The sequence below is a fragment of the Engraulis encrasicolus genome, chromosome 5, assembly GCF_034702125.1.
Source record: "Engraulis encrasicolus isolate BLACKSEA-1 chromosome 5, IST_EnEncr_1.0, whole genome shotgun sequence".
NCBI lineage: Eukaryota > Metazoa > Chordata > Actinopteri > Clupeiformes > Engraulidae > Engraulis > Engraulis encrasicolus.
In genome coordinates, this window is record NC_085861.1 from 50119491 (window position 1) to 50127285 (window position 7795).

The window sequence follows — 7795 nt, forward strand, 5'->3', positions numbered from 1 at the left end:
TCGGGGGCCCTAGGCAACTGCCTACATTGCGTACCTTAACGCAACGGGCCTGCTGAAATTTAGAAGTGGGTATACTCCGTATACCCGCGTTCTACGTAGACTACACCACTGGATCAACCCATACTATTCTGTGGCACTGACTTGACTTGACATCCGTGTCCAGGAGCACAGAATTTTTGGAGATCATGTTGGACGTGAATGTAGTTCAAATGGTTATTCATGTGGGTTTTTTTCAGCATGGATTGTGAGTATGGTTTAACCATGGTTTCATAGTTTTAAAAAAAATCTAAACTTTACACTGTGGTGTAGGGCTTTTTGTTTAGGAGTTGGAATGAGGATCACAGAGTTGCAGGTTCAAAATAACCTCTCCCTGCACCTCCATCCATGGCTGAAGTGCCCTTGAGCAAGACACCACATTGCTCCAAGGACTGTCACCAATATAATTTAATGTAGCCCACTTTAATGAATAATTATAAGCCGTGGTAAAACCATGGTTAGTTTTCAGAATAAAATGATTGAATCATAGTAAATAATAATAATAATAATAATAATAATAATAAAGTACCTGTGCCGAACCATGCTAAAAACAATGAAAACCATCATTTAGAATAGAATAGAATAGAATAGAATAGAATAGAATAGAATAGAATATATACTTTATTGTCATGCCACCAGCATGAACATTGCCTTTGGTCTCACAGAGTAAAATCAGGATATAAACACAGATAGACACAAATAGACAAAACACACATACAAATGCTGCATCCAATAGCTTATTGACTATGGAAATTGCATTTGGAATAAAATAATGTTTATAAATGTTTTCCTGTGAACTGCAGTCCTGTATGGGCTGTCCAGTGGTTTTTGGGGTCTTCCTATGATCTTTCCTGCCATTTTCACCACTCTGGACAGCCTGTTCTTGTTCAGCAGGGTGAGGTGGCCATACCAAATAGAAATGTCGTAGGTAAGGACACTCTCTATTAGGCGTACGTATGTCCTCTCCAATATGCTGCAGCTTACTAGCCTAGAAATCTAGACGCCCCTAGTGGCCGCATGGCCTTTTTGCATATTGCATCAACATTATCTGTGAAGTTAAGCTTGCAGTCAATATATGTGCCTAGATAGGCCTACTTAAAACAGCTGACAATTTCAACATTTTCATCAGAAATTAAAAGTGGTGAGGTGGAGTTCCCGATTTTTCCGGAGCTCAGAAACGATATTTGTATTGCTCCTAAATCCTTACGGCAGCCATAGTTTGCGTGAATCCTTAACATTCCCCTGTAATAATGGTCCTCCACACTACTGTACTGGTCCAAGTTCATAGTTTATTTTCCTGTTCATACACACTTTGCGCCATTGATCTGATCTGATCTCTTCATACAGTTCTAGCTCCTCAGGTGTTTTTCTGTCTCAAGCTGCTTCTCTTATGTTGTTATGGTGTTCTTGGCGCATTATCAATCCACCTCCATTTTATCAGCTCAGTTATCACACTAACAGCTAGAGATGGGACCAAGTCACTAATTTCCAAGTCACGAGTAAGTCTCAAGTCTTTCCAATCAAGTCTGAGGCAAGTCACAAGTTGAGACATATTTGACCAAGTCCAAGTCTCATTTCTCCCAAGTCCTTAATAAGTCACCATGTATTCTATGCACAATTTTGACAACTCATAAATCCATTAGCCTACCTCTCCACACTGCTATGCATGCCCCCCTTGGCCAGTCACATTCTTATAAAAAAAAATAGGCCTATTGGTTCTGGTTAAGGGAAAATCATTAAAATGTTCATGTAATATGTTCACAAAAATGCAGAAAATTGAATATATGTAGACTTGAGATGTCATTGCAAGACATTGCTTGTAGCCTAGAAGACATTGCAGTCTCGCGTCAAAAGCGGTTAAGTCACTCCTGATATTGTCAAGTCTCGAGTCATTAATGTCATTAGTGACTCAAGTCCAAGTCTCTGCTATAACAGCAGCTATATCTGCCAAACAGGTGTTGCAAGGTCTACTCAGGGCGGAACTATGCGATGGCTTTGGGTCCCCACCAGGGGCCCCCTGTGTACAGCATAGTTCCAGGAAGAAATAAACTCTCCACAACTTTCCCTAGTCATATTTCTTTCTCAGGTACCACTTACAAGAGGCCATCCTCCAATAAAGAAATTTGAAATTAAATTTGAAATTTATTACTGCCACAATGGAAGCAGGAGCAATTATATATTGGGTGACACCTCAATGATGGTTGGTACATCATCCTTTTTCATGTAGGCCTACCACTTTTAATTGTATAAACTCAAGAAATGCAGAATATACGACAGAGTAATAGTTTTGAAGCAAAACTAAGATGGTTACACAGTCTACAGACAGCCTACCTATGTCTTTAGTTCCTATACCCTCACTCATGCAGGTAAATGAAGCTTATGAAGTATTTGAGTGAGTGGTGGTATTGGGGGGGTGGGGGGGTTGCTTCGGGCCCCATAAAGGCTTGGGCCAGCCCTGGTCTTTTGGAATGTAGTGGTATTACAACTTGATTTAAGTCCAAATGCTTAACTTGCAGTTACGATAGGCTTCTGCAATGGAGATTATTTGGCTTCATTCAAAGCAGTAAGCAGTAAGATCTACGCACAGTTGTTTTTTCCTTGTAGCCTATGTTTCCAATAGGAAAGTTTAGTCATCAGCTAAATCAGAGAGGAAATGGGTTTTTATGGTAACTTCATCCAAGTAGCATACAGATATGTTTGTTAACTGAAGTTGAGGGGTCCCGTTTCAGAACCAAATAACAAATAAACAAATAAACGAATAAACGGCTTGTTTTTCATTATTTCGTTTTAGTGACAAACGAAAAAAACACATTTTGATCTGAATTTCCAAAATGTATTTTGTACTTCATTTCAAAACAACGACAATGAAAAAAAGCCGACGTGCTATCCTTCTTTGATATTTTCTTCTCTCGACCTTATGTGCCCCGGAAGGCTAGCTGTTGCCCCATAGAGGTAGAAAATAGGCTCGTTCGTGACGCAGCAGTAAGATTTTTGCTAGGCAGTGGGCATGTGCACTTTGCCAGTTTGATGCATTCTGGTGAGAATTTTCTAACCTTCAGGCACCTTCAGTCAATAGGCTCGTTCGTGACGACGCAGTAAGATTTTTGCTAAACAGTGGTCATGCGCACTTTGCCAGTTTGATGCATTGTGGTTAGAACTGTGTGGATGTCCACTGCCTAGCAAAAATCTTACTGCTTCGTCACGAACGAGCCTATTGCAAGTCAATGGAGAACACACCCACCTGTCAAAAAATTTACTAAAACTGTGTGAATATGAAGTAGGCCTAACACTCAAAGCCCAGATTTGAAATGTCTACTTAAATCATATGAGTCGATCAAATACATTTAAAAATCAAATTATATATTTTATGAACATAGTTAGCAACACACTTAAACTATTGTCCTTGTATAGTGTGTTGCTGGACATTTTCTCATGATTAAGCCATTTCTGACAGAGGTGAGCCTCCTCCGTTAATTTCAATTTCTCTGATCTACCTACAGATAATGGCCGCTACAGACTGCCGAAAAAAGGGGACCTCTAGTGTTATTTTCTACCTGTATGTGTTGCCCTCACAGATAGGCCTGTCTGTGGTTGCCCTCGTCGTTGGCGAACGTTGTTGAACGTTGTTGCGAAACACAGGACGGTGTTGCGCCCCACCGCGTTTCTCGTGACTCTCATTTGCCAGCGCGCACGACTGACGTAGTTTTAAATGTCGTAGGCCTAGGCTACCCGAAGACCCCAGGTTTTATTAACAGTTGTGTAATACAGTGGTTCCCAACCTTCTTAAGGGACCCATATTTGTACTATTGTAAGCTTTGGTGACCCAACCATGCGATCGCCTGCACGAGACAGCGTCACAAGATTCCCTCTGTTTCCTGCCAAAACTCATTTTAGTTTATTTTATTCCTCAATTCGTCTATGGTCAAATATAGGCTAAATGCACTTACACTTTGTTGCTTCTATTATTAGTTGAATGCTTTGTCATTAACCCCTTAAAATCAAGAAGGCTCCGCGACCCCCTGTGGATCTTTGGCGACCCATAAGTTGAGTCCCGACCCATAGGTTGGGAACCACTGGTGTAATAGACAACGACCAACGAACACTGTTTGGTGTCTTGTGGACTTACTAGCCTACAGCTTATCGGACTTACTACGGCTTATAAGCGAAGCTGAATGGAACAATGTGGAGATAGGCTATAGGCTAGTTAGTGGCCTAGCCTAATGGGATCTGGATTTTTTTTTAAAGGCATCTGTTTTCTAGGAACCGAAAGGTGCTGGCTTTTGGTGGCCGGTGGTCGCGTCCACCATGGCATTTTGATATTGTGTTGTTGTTGCCCTCTGACACGTTTTCCCCACATCAGTAGCAGATCTAATGCCAATGCATTCTTTTGTCATGAACACTAGAACGTCTCTAGTTTGCCAAATAAATTCTGTCTTCCTGGCGAATTCATTCCCTTTGTCATTGACCCTCTTTTCCTGTTAGTAATTTTGACCTGGATACGTTTATCACCGTAGTTTGTCTAAACCAAAGAGGCTTGAGACAAGAGGGCTTACTCACGTCATAACAGCGTAGTACGAAATGATGGCGAGGGGAGTACGGAAATGTTATTCACTGTGGAACAGGTCATAGGACAGTGTGAATGTCTGTCAGCTGTCCTAATTACCCCCAGCAATTACTGCTGACCAACAGCTGCCGTGAATTGGCCACAAATCATCCATCATGGTGTCGCCCCCACTGACCATGTGCAAGGGAGTACGAAGCTGTGACAACAACACCTCTCTGCTAAACGACCTGAACAGTTTCTTTGCCCGCTTTGAAGCACAAAATGACACTCACCCACAGAAAACTCCCCCTCCCCCCCATGATCAACCCCTTTACCTGTCCTCTGCCAGTGTTAAGAGGACACTGGCCACCATCAACCCACGCAAAGCAGCTGGCCCAGACAACATACCAGGCCGAGTGTTGAAGGATTGTGCAGAAGAGCTGAAGGATGTCTTCACAGACATCTTTAACATCTCTCTGGAGCAAGCAGTCATCCCATCACTTTTCAAAGCTGCTACCATCATACCTGTGCCGAAGAAATCATCACCATCATGCTTCAATGACTACCGTCCTGTAGCACTGACGCCCATAATCATGAAGTGCTTCGAACGGCTAGTCCTGTCACACATCAAAGCCACCCTACCCCCCACCCTAGACCCCTACCAGTTCGCATACCGAGCCAAGCGATCCACGGAGGATGCAATTTGCTCTGCCCTCCATCCAGCCCTCACCCACTTGGACAATAAAGACTCATATGTGAGAATGCTGTTCATTGACTTCAGTTCAGCATTCAATACCATAATACCACAACAACTCATCAGAAAACTGGACAAACTAGGTTTCAGCACCTCCCTCTGCAACTGGCTGCTGGACTTCCTGATGCAAAGACCACAAGCAGTACGGGTAGGGAACAACACCTCGAGCACCCTGACCCTGAGCACGGGGGCTCCGCAAGGTTGTGTTCTCAGCCCCCTGCTGTTCACGCTGCTGACACACGACTGCACAACGACCCACAGCACTAACCATCTAGTGAAGTTTGCGGATGATACAACACTGGTGGGCCTCATCACCAAGGGCGATGAGACTCACTACAGAGAAGAAGTAGACCTGCTGGCCAGATGGTGCAAAGACAACAACCTCCTGCTGAATGTCAACAAGACCAAGGAGATTGTTGTCAACTTCCAAAGGGTCCAAAAACAACTGCCACCACTGACCATCGACGGCGATGCTGTGGAGAGAGTGAGCAGCACCAAGTTCCTTGGAGTGCACATCAGCGACGACCTCTCTTGGACCACCAACACTACATCACTGGCGAAGAAGGCCCATCAGCGTCTCTACTTCCTGCGCAAACTAAAGAAGGCAAGTGCTACACCCTCCATCATGACAACATTCTACAGAGGAACCATAGAGAGCGTCGTGTCCAACTGCATCACAGTGTGGGGAGGAAGCTGCACGGAGAAAAACAGGAAGACACTCCAGCGTGTTGTGAACACAGCGAAGAAGATCATTGGAGTACCACTCCCCTCCCTGCAGGACATTTACACCACACGCCTCACCCGGAAAGCACTGATGATCATCAAAGACACAAGCCACCCTGCACACAAACTGCTCAGCCTCCTGCCCTCTGGAAAGAGGTACAGGCGCCTCCGTTCCCGTACCACCAGGCTGGCGAGCAGCACAATGCACCAAGCGATCAAGATGCTGAACACTCAACCCACTCTCCCTCCACTGTCAGCCTCTAGCCAGCAAGGCCACTGACAACCCCCCCCCATCCCCCCACCACCATATCTGCGACTGAACATTCCACCTGCACTACTATACTCGTGACTGAACTTTCAACCTGCACTAACTCAAAACATGCACACACACACACACACACACACACACACACACACACACACACACACACACAAGCACACTGCACTTTCTGCACTAAACCCAAACATACACACACTGACACACACACACACACACACACACACACACACACACACACACACACACACACACACACACACACACACACACACACACACACACACACACACACACACACAGACACACGAAAACACACACAAGACGCACACCGCACCTTCTACCTGCACTAAACACATACACACACATACACACACACACACACACACACACACACACACACACACACACACACACAAACACACACACACACACACACACACACACACACACACACTGCTGCTGGTGTACTTGACAGACCTTTTTTTTTTTTTTTTTTTTTTCTTCAAAATGCTACTATTACCATGTCAGAACGCTATAAAGGACTTGTTTTAGGAAAAGCACAAAAGCACAACAGATACCTCTTAATGTATGTCCTCTACAAGTCTTCTGTTGTCCAGTCTTGCACTTTAAATGTCTGTATGAGCACTGTCTATGTCCATACTGTCTTAAGTCCATGTATAAGTACTGTCTATGTCTATACTGTCTATGTCCTTACCTAGATTAGTCTATGTCTAATGGGAAAGCAAGAAATGTAATTTCAAATTCTTTGTATGACCAGTGCATGTAAAGAAATTGACAATAAAACCTACTTGACTTGACTTGACTTAAAAATTTTATCCATCGCACCCACTGACCAATGACCATGCGCAAGGGAGTTAATTTTCCATCCACTTGTGTTCTCAGGCAACGCCCCCGTACTACACCGTGGCCAATGCATTTCCCCCCGAGAGATTGTTCTTCTGTTGAGTTTCTTTGGTCTAAACCTACACAGTGCGTGCGCGCAGCACTTAGCACCTATCAAAGGAACGCACCGCGTGTGTGAGCTGCATTCTCCTTATCCCTCATGGAATGGCAAGCCATGTTGAGAGACTTTGATTTAATTCAATTTACTCCCGATTTTGTAGAGATATTAGGCCTTAGTAAAATGTCAACACCACATCAACGTTAGTTTGGCAAATGTAATGTTGGCATGCTGATGCAAGCACAACGGTGAAACAAGACGCTTAGGCTTAGCCTACAAATTGTAGGTTAGGCTATACTTCCCCAAGCATACTGAAAATGGCCATTGCCACTGTGTTCAACGTGTTTTTACACACTAAAGACATGTCCCAAACTCAATAATGAGTGGTGCCAGTGCACATTTCACCTAGCATCTAACACGTGGACAGCTCGCAGTGCAATACAAGGACTGCACCAGCTGCAAATGCCGGGAGAGAATGATCGCACCTAGAGCTACTCA